Source organism: Alligator mississippiensis, chromosome 2 (assembly GCF_030867095.1).
Source record: "Alligator mississippiensis isolate rAllMis1 chromosome 2, rAllMis1, whole genome shotgun sequence".
NCBI classification, from domain to species: Eukaryota; Metazoa; Chordata; order Crocodylia; family Alligatoridae; genus Alligator; species Alligator mississippiensis.
In genome coordinates, this window is record NC_081825.1 from 98,970,448 (window position 1) to 98,986,043 (window position 15,596).

Genomic DNA, 15,596 nt, shown 5'->3' on the forward strand with positions numbered 1-15,596 from the left:
AGACTAGGAAGGTGATAGCAGTATGGTAACAGAGCTAAACAATAAAGATGGTAAAAGGTTGGTGTGAAAACCATATGAGGACATAGTCAATGAACTAGGAATATTTAGTTTTGGAGAAAAACAAGTTAATGATTTTCAAATATATGTAAGGTTACCATAAAAAGGGGAGAAGATCAGTTTGCCTTGCCACTGAACCAGGATAATATGTTCAAATAACAGCAAAGCAGATTAGGTTCAATCTCAGGCATAATTTACTCGCTGTAAGAATGATAGGAAAATGGAACATGATGCAAAGGGAAATTGTTGAATCTCTGTCAATGGGTATATTAAAAAAGAGCCTGCATAGACATCTCTTAGCAATGTTTTAAGAACCATCCTGCAGGGGTTTTGACTAGATGACTCTCAATGTTCCTGATACTCCTGCTTTAACCTTTCAGTAAGGTTATAGTGTTGTTTTAGCCATGATGGTCCAAGGAATCTGTAAAGAGTATGATTTTTTGGAAATATAAATATTTTATAGTTGGTCTAATATATGTTTATATTCATAATTGGGAGAGATGTTAGAGACAAGCTTTTGGGCACAGGTCTAGGAAATAAACAGATGCAGCCTAAACTAAATGGTAAAACAATTGTATCTGCTTCTTTCTCAGACTTGAGGAAGGGTGTCTTGTGCATGAAAGCATATCCAAGATCTCTCCCAACTTTATAGGTGGCCCAATAAAAGATAATCCTTAATAAATCTTGACTTTTAAATTAAAACTTTGAGCTATAAAAACTCCTATTTCTTTAATGAGAATATAATGGGAACAAAAATCTTTCACCCCAGGTCTGTGCTCATTGTGACTGGGGCTTCCTTGAAGTCTGCTATTCTTAGCTACTGACTTCCTTACTCACCTTCCATGCCTTGTTGGGAGAAAATAATGTAAAGAAGGGTGACAGTGACCAATTTGTTGATGGATAACTGGTACTCCAGCCTCCACCACAGGGCTTCACCTCCCCTATACCCTGTCCAGATCTGACTTGTGTCCAATTAAAGTAATTCCAAACTGTCCAACCCCTCTTTCCCAGGTATGGGGACCAACAGCTCAGCTTAATATTTAGCGAGCGTATCACCTCTTCACAGTCTCCTTCTGTCTCTTGGGTACATTAGAGTCCTCCGAGGTACATGGAGACTGAACTTTGCCCCCAGTCCTCAAACAATAGGGAATCCTCTCACAAGATTTTCCCCTTTTATCTCAACAATAAGTGTTTGAAATGACAACCTTCCCATTCAAATGGACCAGTCTCTATTCCCAAAGACTTGTGCTGCCAAGGCACCTGGCCACAGCCGGTAGGAACCTCCCCTTGCTCCGGCCCTGGAATCCTATTGTCCAGGTGACTCATCCTTGCCACAAGTCTGACAGGTCTGGACATTCCCTCTCTCTTTCTCTCTCACCTGGCAGATGCCTCCACTTGCCACTAAACAGATTCCCCATGCCTCTGCATGGGCTCACAGTAGCTCACTCTGGCTGCTTCTCTAGCACCCCTCACCAGGGAATCATGCACTCACCAGCAATTGTCTTTTAACAGGCTCTCCTGGGTTGCCCAACCAGCAGCAGCTCTGGCAGTGGACCTCTGTGTCTCTGGGATTCTCCTCTTTCTGTGTCTGATGTCATCAGGCAGGAGACCAGCAGAGCAGGTCTGGGGCTGGTAAGTATTCCTCCACTCTCTCCAGACCTTTGGAACAGGGGTATGGGTGCATCACCTGTTACACTCATAGTTAAGGGTTTGATCATATTCCATGAGGTGTAAAAGGACTAGATAAAAATAGATGTGAACTACAACTCAGGCATAATTTCTCCCTGGGCTTCTCCCAGAAGCTTCTTAATGAAAACTACAAACTTCATGTGGACTAAATAAAGGATAGAGAATTAATTGCAAAAGATAACACAAAATGAGGTTAAAAACTATCTTGAAGAGAAAATTCAAGAAACAGCCACCTATCTCCTTTCCAAAGCAAGATGGCTCTAATGGAACTAATGTGAAGAGACAGTCATTGCAGACTCCGTGTGCCATCAACCTCTAAGGTTCTCTAAGACAGCAAAAAGGTCAGTTTAGGAAGCATCCTACCTGGAGCTGTACAGCATACTTGAGGGTGCTCCTGCCAGTTCTAGGAAGGGTGGATGCTTCCTAAACAAGAAACAGTGTAGTCACCTACATGGCTTACTTAGGAAAGTTTAATTTCTACTGCTGAGTGACTGTGAGCACACCTACATGAGATGTTTACTGTAGTTGCCTAAATAGCTCTGCAGTAAATATCTTGGTGTCTACATGTGCAGCTCAACTAGGCTGCAGGAAACTAATAAACTCGACAGCAGGGTAGTACTTGTATATACAAGTACTACCATGCTGAAGAGTTTTTCATGCACAGTAACATGTAGACATTGACCTGGTTGGCTGGAGCAGGAGACTGCCAGCTAGCCCCACACTGGAGAACCCTTGTGCCCCAGCCAGCCCCTCTGCAGCATATTGAGTCAGGTCGGAGCAGCCCCGGGCTAGCAGACTGACCCCCCGCCAGACCCTCCGGTCAGCCGGGGCTGTTTTGACCAGGCTCAATGTGCTATGGTCTGGGGTGCAAGTTCAAACAGCATGCCCAGGAGCAATAAACAGTGCATATAGATAAACCCTGTGCCAGTGAGCCTGCCCTCAAGCTAATTAGCCCACCCAAGGGGACATGTGAACTTTTAAGAGGCAACACGCCCAGAGCAGCACAGAATGTTTGAGGGCACTACCACCAAGGACAATAAATTTGCCATGTATAGATCCCTTTGGAAAATCATACTCACCCACTACAAGAATTCTGAGAGGAGCTACACAATGTGTTTGCTTTTCCCACTGTTCTTTTGTAAAGGGTTTCCAGAGGTATAGGTTATCACCTCTTAAGTTAAAATGTTATCTTTCAGTGTTATCAAAACATGTCATAAATTAAATAGGTCATGCTGACTAGAGAATTGGATAAGCGTCTCCTGAAACTTTGCCAATGCATTCCTGTTCTGCATCACTCGCATCATTTTATTCTTTTTTGCCATACCAACCCCAAATCATGTTGGTAAATACAAGTTAATTACAAAATTCACTGTAACTTTTGGCCTAATAAGGCTCTGAACCAAAGGCAAAAAGTTAGTACTTTAATCCACTTTACCATCTATCCCTCTGGGGTTTCATAACTCAACCATGAATGTTTGTTTTGTGCTGAAACTTGCAATGCAGGTTCTCAGCCTAGGAGTAATTTGAGGGTGGAAGGAGAAAACATTCAGGCAGCAATCATGCACCCTGGCTGCATCACCTGAAGAAAGCAGGAATAGCAGAAGCTAGGAGATACGTAGTTTGGAAAGGAAAAAATGGTAAAAATAACAAGACCTGTCTAATATCACCCTGAATATTTTGCTTGCATATTCTTCAACTATTATTGTCAGTTTGCCTTGCCTTTTTAAACTGAAAGCTCTTTGCAGCAAGGACTAGGTCTTTCTTTGACTCCTTACACAATACAGCTCTGAACCAGACTGGGGACTATGAGTATCAGTGTCATACAAACAAACAATCATAACAGCAATAAAAACCATGTGGGTGGTTCTTTTATTACAAAGAATAAGGTTTCAAAGCCAATATTCCATCTGAGGAACTTATATATTCCCATTAATATAGTATCTATGTGTCTCACAATATTTAACATTTTTATCCTAACAACACCCCTGTGTGTGTTAGGGAAGTCCTATTATCCCAATTTTACAGATGAGGAAACTGAAGCACAGAAAAACTAAGAAGACTTCCCCAACATCATAAAATAAGTTTTGGCAGAACAGGTAAATTGCTTCATGGAATGCAGGATCCTAGGCTAAGGCTTCAACCTTTGGACCATCTTAATGTGAACTCACACTTTAGCAAATTATAAAAAAATTCTGAATTATAGCAGACAAGTACAACGTAAAATCATGTTCTTTATGAGCTACTAGCTACCATAACAAAATTGCACATACAAATGTATGAAGGACCGGAGTTTCTTTAAAAATTTGACCTGCATTTGATATGTTCCATTTAAGAATATACCTACTATAATGCTATCCACAGAGTATCAAATGATCAGTCATCAGTTCACCTACACAACCATTCACCTTCAACCACAAAATTAACCAGACAAAGCCCATGTGGGAATAGCATCCACTTTTCAATCACGTAATTTTAATAACAGGCAAGAAGTCAGATGCAAAAGTGTGATGCAGATCAAGCATACTAAAGTTACCAGTTGTATCATGACACAGTATGAGAGATGTTGTATCACTTAAGATGATTGGCACATGATGATTAGCTCCATACTCTACACAGGAAAAAGGCCACATAAAGACATCAAATGAACGAAGTGGTTATAACTAGCCTTCTTCCTAGTACTATCCACAACAAACCAGTCCACTAGTGAATGCTAGATATGTGATCCCCATTGTGGAAACCCTATACCACACTATCATCAATAATTAAATAGTAGGAAAACGTTTCACACACAGTCACACTAATGAGTTGTATCTTTATGGTCTTAAATGACATCATCCCCAGCCTTCTGCTAATTAGCGCCTTTCTACCAAATAAATTTCACAATGGTGGCTGTTGGTAGATGTAGACACACAGACCAAAATGTAGTAAATGGCTACTCCTGTGTCTTAAGTTGCTGAGTCACTAACAGGGCCAATAAAGATTGACTCACCTGATACTTAGTTGTGTGTGCTAATCAGCTACATTGCCTTGCATAACCAGCTGTCATACCTCACAAAATTCTTCAGATTGTTTAAAACAGTAGCACTCTTGGCACCTATGAGTAAGGACCTACTTAAGGTGCAGCCAGACAAAGGAATTTTTGTGGCTTAGTCACAGCACAAAGATACAATTTTGGGGGCATTTTCCCAGTGGCTCCGCCCCTTGCTGCTAATTGGCAGAGAAGAACTGGGGCAGGGGAGGAAGGATGAGGGGGTGGCTGCCATCTTGACTGTTGACTGTCTTTCATACTTCCCTGCCAGCTGGCACCTTCCACTCCCAGGTGGGTTGCAAAGCAGTGAGAACCACTACCTCCCACTGGGGTACCAGCATTTCATTTTTATTACATCTGTTTTTCAGTTGATTCCATGGACAATTGTGGATTCCCTAGTTTCTGTGAAATCATGAATTAAGTAAATCCTTATCTATGAGTACTTGCTCCAAAGTGCAAGACACAAATACCACAAGAGGACCAGTAAGGCATCTGCCAATAGTCTGCCTAGGTGCAAGTTTGAGACTCACATAGGGTATACATACCTGAGGATATCTGACAGAACACCTTCAGTCCAGATAAGTGACTAAGTGTACTTAGAGGCAGGTAGAATAGGGTACCTCTTACAGTTGATCAGTCATCAAATTTTATATTGATGATGTGGTATACCTCCCGATATATATGACATATAATTCTACTGTCCACCTTCTCATTTACATAACTATTCTCTAAAGTATCCATTCCTTATTCAGGAGCAGTTAAATCAGTGCTCAATGCTTGTACGAATCTAATGGCTAAGCTAAAGCTGATTTCACCTCCCATGCATTTCTGCAGGTAACTTCAGGCAGGTGCTATAGAAGATATTTTATGCTGCTAACCCTGAATGTAGTGAATATATTAATGCTCATATGTCATCTAAGAATAGCACATTCTGTAAAGCCTCCAGGCTGTTGGCTAATCTGTTGTACAATGCATGTGATTTTGAAGTGTGGGTGGAGGCTTTTGATTCTTTTCAAATATGCCCAGGAAATAAAAACTGAATGTCAACTGGGAGGAGTTGCGAGAGTATGTGAGCTTATGTAGGTCATAATACATGCTAATAGAGGGCATTTAGCATGGAAGCCATAGGTCTAGGTACAGTGATACAAGCTATGTCTAAACCACTAACATTATCTACCAAACAGTTCCCTCAAGCATGCCAGATCACTCCTTCAGGTTTAGGAGTTGCATTCATACAGCACTGCAAACCAGCTAATTAGCATGGGGGGGTAAAAGCTAATTATCTCTGTCACTGGCAGTGGTAATAAGCTCACCTGCAGCACCCTGGAGGCAGCTGCCTGATTCCAGTTCATCAGAAAACATTCATGGAGCAGCATGATTGAGTTTCCAATCAAAACTTGGCCATGGTCACATGAATCTGTAAGTCCCAGGTCATTTAGTGCTCTTTGGATACTACAGCATGCCACCTAGGCTAATTAACCCAAGCAAGGTGCCATGATAATGCATCTACTGCTTTTGGTAACTGAGTTAATTTATTCAGAGGTAATTCAGGTATCTGTGGATGGCCCTGTGTAAACATACCCTATATGCTAAAAAAACTAAAATCAATACAAAAACCAATAGAGCTGATAATAGAATATTTTAATATTCTCCCATAAAGATATACTGGCCATCGAATGAGCTGCCATGGAGGGCACATTCCAACAGCCTTATCTCATAGGCACATAATCTGAAAGAAAAGGGTGCAAGCTACTGACTGTCCACAAATGAAAAATGAGAGACTTAAGCATTGCTTTTCTGCTAAGCAGCTGCTAATCTAACCAACCACACAAAATCAACCAAATTGCCCACACTCAATCATGCTTCTCAACTCCTTAACTATTAAATGTAGAAACCACACAAGTGTAAGTCACAGATCCATATTAGGGAAACAATAGATCTCGTGCTAGGTGATGTGGCCTAAATGACAGCTCTTGTACCCTGGTGGATGCTTGATCAGAATGGGCAGTGTGTGTGTATGTATAAAGTTAAAAATTTTATTACAAGTACACTAAAAAAATCTGATTATTCACAAATACTGAAGACCCAGCTTCAAAAAAGATCAAAACATAGCTCATGCATAATGAGTGAAAAGATTTATAGAATATATAGTTCCCAAATGATACGGGTTGTTTGGGGTTTTTTTACCTTTGTACAGTTGTCTCAGTTGTATTATTCCTCAAATAAGTAATAGCTTGAATACCACAAACCCCGTGCTTGACTATGACAGTGGGACATGATTTACTGATGTGGGCTCTTAAGGGTAATTCTGGCTCCCTCATCCACGTGATCAGAAGATTCTTTAATTGTGAAAATGGTGTATTGGGTGTTAGCTCTCTTCCTCTGCCTTTCTTTCCTGGCTCTTTTTTCCCCTGTGCTTTCTCTTTCTCTCCATTATTCTCTCTGGCTCCTATCCATAGATTGTTTCTTCCATACCCCTCCTCCCCCTGCCTGCCCCCCACATTGTTTTCTGCTTTTGTGACCAGACTGAGGATGTTTTACTCAAGCTTGTGAGCATTTGTTTGTTCAAGTAATCCTTCTGAATTCATTAGCACTTGCTGACGTATGCAGGGCCTTCACAATCTGGCCCTTTGTGGTTTCTCTCTTTCCCCTTGCTGGGAGTTCTCTCCACCCCTTCCTCTTCACTAAGTATTCATTTCCCAACTATTTGGTCTGGTCTAGAAATATCACCAAAATAATATTTCAGCTGAATGAAAACAGGTGGATGTCTGGTGCTTTCAACAAAAGGGGGATTCATGTGAACATGAGACTGACAGGGGCAGATTGTGGGGGTTAGGGATGCAGTGGTGTAATCGCACCCCGTCTTTGATTCCTGCTCCCCACAAAATGTAAAGCCAACTGCCTGGGAAGGGCAGAAGCATTTCTATTCATGCAGCAATGAAAGAGTCAATTGCCTTCATATCTCATTATATAATAATTAAATAACCTGATTCCTTCTGAACTCTTAATTCTTCAGGTGTTAACAACCCTCTGTTCTTTTTAATCACCTTGGCAATTCTGCTGTTTGCTAGCTGCTCCTGGTAAAGTAGGTCCTATTTCACAGCCCTGTGGAGTGTTTTTAACTCTAGCTAAAAACATTAACTAAGAGTTGTGCTAAGAGGTGTGCTAAGAGAAACTCAGCTGAAAACGTTAACTAAGGGGTGTGCTAAGGTAAACTCAGGTGAACATTAACTCAGATGTGGAAGTAACTTTCAGTGAAGCATTGGATACATGGTCAACATGCTACAGAAGGCTAGATTTTGTTTTATGAATCTGAAAAAGAGCTGTACATTTAATTCTAATGACTGCAGGGCTAAATTAACAACTTCTTTTGATTATTTTTCTTAGTTTGTTGTGTTTTTATACCTAATACGTAATGTACATTCTAATGCACATTTCCACAAAGATATACTTGTTTTTGCATCTATATTAAACTGAATCATATAACCCTAGACCCCTAGCATATTGGTAAAGCTTCTTGTTTCTTTTTAACTGGATCAAAATATGTGTTTTGTTATATCTGACGCTGTTCCGTTATATATATACCCACCCCCTTTTCAAAATCCTAGATCCCATGGGGACTGATAGACTTGATTTGTTTCATTTTCAACAAACCCACAAGTTCAGGGAGTTCTAATTTTGCCTGTGGGTCTCAGACTGGATCCACTGTAGCATGTGCCAGATCTAGTATGCCGTGCACATGGCACATGGGGCTGGATCCAGCAAGTACTGTATTCAGTTCATGGGGCTGGGGCCAGCATGCACTACATGTGAGACCTGTGCCAGACTAGCCCTGCACGCTAAATCCTGCATACATGGCTGGTCTGAGGACCTGATCTGGCCTACAGACTAGCCCCATGCTACTCATCTAGCCTGCAGACCTGCTCCATATTATACATCTGGCCCACAGGGCCCCCCAAAATATTTCTTTTGTTTTTCTTTACATTAGCTAATATTGTATCATTGTCATTCTAGCATTAAATATTAACAATCATGTTAATAAAAAGTATATAAGAACACGAAAAATAAATGTTATGGAGAATGTAGATCAGAAGAATCATTTATTTTCCCCCTTCTCATAATCCAAGACAAAGATATATTTAATTAAACTGACAACTGATAAGGCGTGCATTTTTCACACAACATTTTATTGAACTGTGGAACTCATTGCCACAAGATGTCATTGCAAGCATCTGTTGCTCAGTTGGCTTGTATGAGTCCAGAATGATCTACACCAGAAGACATGCAAGTCTATTGATGGAATTATATTCAGAATTTTTCAGAATCAACATTTTGGAAGATCTGAAGGTGATAGTCTTCCAAATGGGATTTCATAGCAAAAAGTAGATTAAAGAAAAATGCCTACTTTGACATGTCACTAAGTAGTCGTTATATACAACATCTGCATTGCAATTGTGAAGATTTAATTTACCAGCAAAAACTAATGACATTTGCAGTTTTTCACCGCCTCTAGAGTACATTCAATGCTTCAAAAGCTAGTAGCTTCATCACTAATGAATTAAGAATTTAAGATGATTAATATTCTTAGAGACAGCATTTTATTAGCTACCTAGTCCCAAGACATTTTGGATTTTCATTTTCAGTATATTACACACTTTCTACAGTCTTTGGGGTTTACTGGAATTATCAAGAAATCAGTTTTGATACATAACTTTTTATATTTTATTATGTATGAACGGACCTTTGTGCTCAAGAAGAGCAGGCAGCATTCCTCTTTTTATGACTAACCAACTTTTTGACATGTTATTTTCCAAGTATATCCTGGCACATCTAAGTGCATAAAGCAGAATCTTCAGGAGATTGGAATTCATCAGTGGATCTCTCTGATTTAGCTACCCAAGAACTAGAGTGGTAGAAATAGAATATGATTTACACTTACACAATTAACTTCCGTTTCAAGTTTCATTTATAATAGAAAGAGATGCATCAAAGACTGTTTGCAGTTAGTAATGCATCAGAAAAGTGCAGTGACAGCTGGATTCAGGATCTGTCCAAATGAAGCATGTACATATCAGAGTTGCTAAAAGTGTGGGAGCCTTCATCAAAAGTACATTAAAATATCTGAGTACTATTATTTTTTTACCTTGGATAATATAACAGTAATACAAGGTAAACTTTAATCAAACTGGAAGGGGACTAGATTATGTTGGATGTCTGTTCTAGCTACCTTAGCTAGATAAACAGAGAAAAAAATGTCCCGCTTAAAAAGCTGCTCTCAACTTTACATAGTCCAAAGTAATCAATTGAGTAATTATGTTTAAAGAGTTTTTCTTCATCAAAATATTCACAATAAGCAAATGTAGAACTAGAGGCCAGGTACAGACATTACCCTTTTACCAGTATCAGTCATCAGAAGCCAGTCTATACCCATAACAGAACAGAATTTTGGCACACATAGACTGGTTTAGTCTAAAATTTGTCCTCTCCTCCACACCCCACAAGAGGGTGAATCTGTGTTCTGTTTGATACCAATCTAAACTATGCTGCATACGAAAGACCACATAACTTAAATCAATTCAGACTTGGGCTTTTTGAATGTCTGTACCTAGTCAGAGACACTGAACTCTGATGTTATGTTGAATTCATTAAATTTAAAACAAATTCCTTATGCTTGAAAAAATACATCATCATCAAAAATTGAGGACAGTCCGTATCCTTGAGGCTAGGCACAGAAGTTACACATAAACCGGTTTAAGTGATCAGAAACTGGTTTAAACCTTTAACAAAACATAAGTTCAGTGCACATAAACAAGTTTCAAAATGGCCAAAACTGGTTTGAGATAAGCCTGGTTCAGTGTAGTATCAGACTTAACTGATTGAGCTCAAATTGGTTTATGCAACTTCTGTCCCAGACACCTTCCTGGTTTAAGTTAAACCAGAGTCCCCCAGTATCCCGGCATGCTCTCTGAGCTGGGCTCTCTGGCCCATCCCTCTGCTCCCCATCAGAGGTGTCCTCCCCATCAGGGGGTCCTCCGGCATTTGGTGAGGGAAGCAGGAGGGGGCTTTCCCCATGGCTTGCTCCCTGCAGGGAGCAGGTGGCGGTGGTATTCAGGGCAAGCAGACCTCTCTGTGATCCCCTGGGGGCAGACTGGGAGAATAACCCCCCTTCCTGCTGCCCACCTAAGGGGGCCATGACAGCCCTTGAACGGTGAGGAGGGAGCAACCCTGATGGGGGATGCAGCCCCCGTCATGGTGTCCCAGAGCATGAGCCTCTTTCTGGCAAGGGGGCTGCACTGCGGGCTGGGGTACAGGCAGGGCACAGAAAGATGCCACAAATGGGCAATGCTAGCGGGGCTTGGGGGCTATGGTCCCCTCTGAGCCCCGGTGCCACCACTTACCACAGTCCATGGCAGCTCTGATCCCTGCTCACAGCCCCCTCCCCCAACCCCTGCTGTAAAGAGGCTCACGCTTCCTGAACACCAGGACAGGGGCTGCTGCCCTGTTAGGGTCCTGCCACTTGCTGCTCCAGCAGCAGGGTCAGGGGCCTGGCCAGAGCCTGGCTATCATGGCCCCTTAGGCAAGGAGGCAGGAGGAGGCTTATCCTGCTATTCACAGCAGCAGCAGTTGGGGTGGGCAAATCCCACTGTTGTCCCCCAGGGGCAGTGGGGCTAAAGGGGGGATTAACTTCCTTCCCTGCTCCCTCTCCCTCAGGGGCCAAGGTGACAGGTGTTTGGCTGCACCCCGAGCCCCGCTGCTGGAGCAGTGAGAGGGAAGCATCAGGTGGACCCCAGCTCAGGTCTATGCTGGTGGGACAGGGAGGGGGGAATTAACCCCCATCTTTGGCCAGTTCACTTGAGGCTATTGCCAGGGCTGACTGCGCCCCCCCCACCACAGCTTCCCTGAAGCCAAAGTTGCTCTTGGGCCCCCAGGTCCTGGCCTGTGCCACTGCCTGTATGTGCCTTCATTTTCTGAATGCCTATTCACCTGCAAATTTGTTCAATCTGGGCAGGTTAGACTAACTTGCAAAGATTAAATCAATTCAGACTCTGGCTTTTTGAATGTCTGTCCCTAGCCTGAAGGTCTAAGTCATAATATAATACTCCACATTGGGTAAGGTTTGGGTAATCACTTAAAATGAACCTTTTCAAGCAAAGAAACTGCCTATTTTGTTTGTTCCTAAAGGTCAGTCAGGTCATCATGTAGTCAAAATTCCGATTTTCATGATAACTGCATTGCTGCACATATCAGTATATTTACTGGCTAGAGCTTGGTGATTTAGTTCATAGCAAACAGGGTAGCAATATTTTAATTGTGCTCTAGTTCGAATCCAGCCAACAGGCTGAAGCACTAAAATGAAAGAGCAAAGCAATTGTGCTGGCTACACAAGTTTGGCTAAGGTAAGAACTCAGATTTAGGATAACCATTTGGAATAAACCATCCAGAAAGAGCACAGACCAACTGCAGATGCTTCCTGAGCCTGACGAAAGTGTTTTAACCCAAAAGCTTGCAAAAAAGAATTTTTCCAATTATTTTAGTTGGTCTAATAAAACATATCAGATATACCCAAAGAACCTTGTCTACCTAAAATTTTAAAGGTTTTTTTTAACATTATTTGTCACACATTTGCAAGAGACCTGGTTTTGCAGCCCTTAGTCATATGAACATTCCCATTCAGTAGCAATATTCACAAAAATAAGAAAATTGTATTAGCATCTTTCACTCTCTTTCTCACCATTAGCAACTGCTATAGCTGAAAATGAAAGCAGATTCCATTACAACCCACAGCCTGATTCTGCTGTCAGCAATTAGGAATAATTCCAGTCAAATCAGTAGTTACTCTGGTTTAGAACTGGGGTAAGGTAGGTTCAGAATCAAATCATCTGCTCACAGACTCATTTTCCCAAAACATTCTTTGATGGAGCTGAATTTTCTTCTACAATTGATCTCTAGCCAAAAGCAACATTTTTTTTACTTAAACATCAGCATAACCTTAGCCATTTTTAGTACAAACAGGATTTGGGGCAGATTCAGAACAGCAAACCAGAGAACAACTGTGTCACCTAAAACTTTATATTTAAAAAGTTTATATGAACCTAGTACCCAAAGTACTGTATTACAAGTCACCTCAATTTTGGAACAGTATAAGCATATTTAATAAGGCTGAGCAAAATTTCGCTGTCTGTTTCATTCCGATACTGTTTTGACTTGTTTTGAGCTCAGAACAGTGAAATTGAAATGCAGTGAAGGGCTTCAAAACAGCCTCAAAATGAAATGAGGGCAGTAGAAATGTTTCAAAAATTTCAAAATGTTTCAAGTTTCAAAGCTCAAGCTGGGCTTGCCTGTAGGGAAACAGAAAATGAGAGGGAGGGGAAAGAGGGGGGAGGAAGAGGGAAAGACTGCTCTTGTATTGACGGTGTAGCTGGCCACTGACAGTGATCCTTCCCTGAGGTCCCTTCCAATCCCAGTGCTCTGGAGAAGGGATGGAAAAACAGCATAAAAGGCAGCATTGTTTGAACTGGCCTGCTTTCTGCCTTGGAGTCTGACAGTTGCTGAACTGTGTCTTCCAGCAGCTCAGGAGCATTAGACAATGAAGACTACTACTAGCATTGATTTGAATGATTTCCTACTTGCTAGGCTAGCCTAGCAAGTGGGATTCCACAATACCGTTTGCTTTCTTCTAGACCCTTTTATTTTATTATTAAATTATTTGATTTATTCTTTTCAATTTTATAATTATATTGGTTATTACAGTATAGAATTTACATAGGAAGGGAGATACATTTATTTTATTTCTATACATTTATACTAGGGCTGTGCCAAGCTTCAGGTGCCGATTTGATTTGGAGAAGATTGGGCCTGATTCTGTGGCCAAATCTCCTAATCCAAATCGAATCAGGGGACCAATAAAAAGGTCTGAATAGATTCAAAGCTATCCTAATCAATTTGGAAAAGATTCAGAGAGTTTTGATGATTCGGGCAGATCCCGCTTGCTGCAGCAGGGAGCTGGAGCCAGACTCGGAGCTGGTAAGTTGGGGGCAGGGGAGGAAGGGTCTGGAAGAGTAGGGAGGAGACCATGGGGGGACCCCTGCCAGGCCCCATCCCCTGCCTGCTCCCCCAGCCCCCACAATGGCTACCCCACCCGCCCCAGCTCCCAGCCCTTTAACAAAAAGCCCCGATTCACCAAATGCTGCCTGCTAGGAGGCAAACCCCACTGCCCCCCACTGCTCTGTACTGCATGGGGGGCTCTACCATGAGCCTCCCAACCCCCACCCACTCCCTCAGTTTCCCCTATGGCTGCCCCACCTGCCCCAGCTCTGGCCCTTTAAGAAAAAAAACCCAACCCCCCCCAGACTCAACTGCTCCTGCAGTGGCCTCAGGGCTTTGTGGGGGCTCATGAAGAGCCCCCAACATGACACGGGGTAGTGGGGGGAAGCAGGAATCATTCCCCACCGGGGAGGAACCAGTGAGTCTGGGGTTATTTGGGGTTTTTTTTCCTTAAAGGGGCGGAGCTGGGGAGGGTGGGGAAGCCATACAAGGAGGGCTAGGAGAGCAGGGGAGGGGGTCAGAGGGCACGTACAGAGCCCCCGCACAGCGTGGGACAGTGGGGGGCAGCAGGGATCACTTCCCCACCCAGGAGCACCCGGTGAGTCAGGGCTTTTTTTCCAAAGTGCTGGGAGTTTGGGTGGGTGGGGCAGCCAGTGTTGGGGCTGGGAGAGGGGTGGGGGATGGGCCTGTGTGATTTGGAGATTCAGCAGCAGCTGAGTCTTGGAATCAGATTCGGCTGAATCTATTCGGGACAGTGGTTGGAATGACTAGATCAAATCACTGTCCCTCGAATCAGCCGAATCCGAAGCGAATATTAGTTGCCTCGCATAGGCCTAATTTATACCTTGCAGCATATATATACATTATAGAATTTATATAGGAAGAGAGATACATTTATATTTTATTTCTATATGTTTAGACCTTGCGGCATATACTGCACACCTTATAGAATTTATATAGAAATGCAGATACATTTGTATATTTGTATAAAAACAAGACACTATGAAACACACCATGAAGTGTGATAGAAAGGCAGCTGGCAAGGCTTCAGGGAGGGACAGAAGAGGAGGAAGAGGGAGAGGTGTAAGTCCCCTTCTCCCCCCCCCCATACCCAAACTGAGACGCAGCCTCTTTCTTACAACTAGCACGAATGGGGCTTCCAGAAGCAGCAAGAAGATGGGAGCAGTGCCAGTGCCACTGCCTGTCTGAGACTGTATCCCCTCCAAGGGCACCAGCCATAACCTACCCCCACCACCACCACCATGACAACAAGCAGCAGTACCAGCACCAGCATGACAATCTCCTCCACCCCCATTTCACGTCCCATGCTGAGCCTCCCAGTGCCAGAGAAAGGGAAGTTCTCTAGCAAGGGAAATTCTAGGGAAGGAGGGGGAATCAGCCAAGTTTGTGCTCCACACCCCTTAAGTTTCCCCTAGAGCCAGGTCTTCTTCCCCAGAAGGCACTTCAAGGAGGCTGACACAGGGGGTAGGGATGGGGGAGGTGTGGGCCCAGGCCCGAGTGGGGGAGAAGGCTAGCTCCTTCTCTCCCCCAGCCACTGCTGCATCAAGCTAGGCCAGCTGCTCCTACTCCCACCCCCACCACCATGGTGGGCCAGCTTCTCTCCCAACTCGGGCTTGCTCTTCCTCCCCACCCCACATCAGGCCCAGGCTGCTCCTCCACTTCCCCCAACTATCACCACTGCAACACACCCACTCCTCCCCCCACCTGCATTGGGCCTCTCCTCCTCCAACTGCTACCACGTCGGCCCTGCAGGTGG

At 43.1% G+C, this 15,596-nt stretch overlaps 1 long non-coding RNA gene across 1 annotated transcript in view; it reads right to left on the reverse strand.

The window, feature by feature from the left end:
- Positions 1–233: 233 nt before the first annotated feature.
- Positions 234–15,596, reverse strand: part of LOC109281647 (uncharacterized) — a 47,318-nt gene continuing 31,955 nt past the window's right edge. Inside the window, exons 5-7 of the long non-coding RNA XR_009459815.1 lie at positions 2,110–2,169; positions 1,550–1,716; positions 234–478 (exon numbers count right to left, since the gene is read on the reverse strand). This is a non-coding gene — a long non-coding RNA (uncharacterized LOC109281647). The remainder of the gene's footprint in view (positions 479–1,549; positions 1,717–2,109; positions 2,170–15,596) is intronic.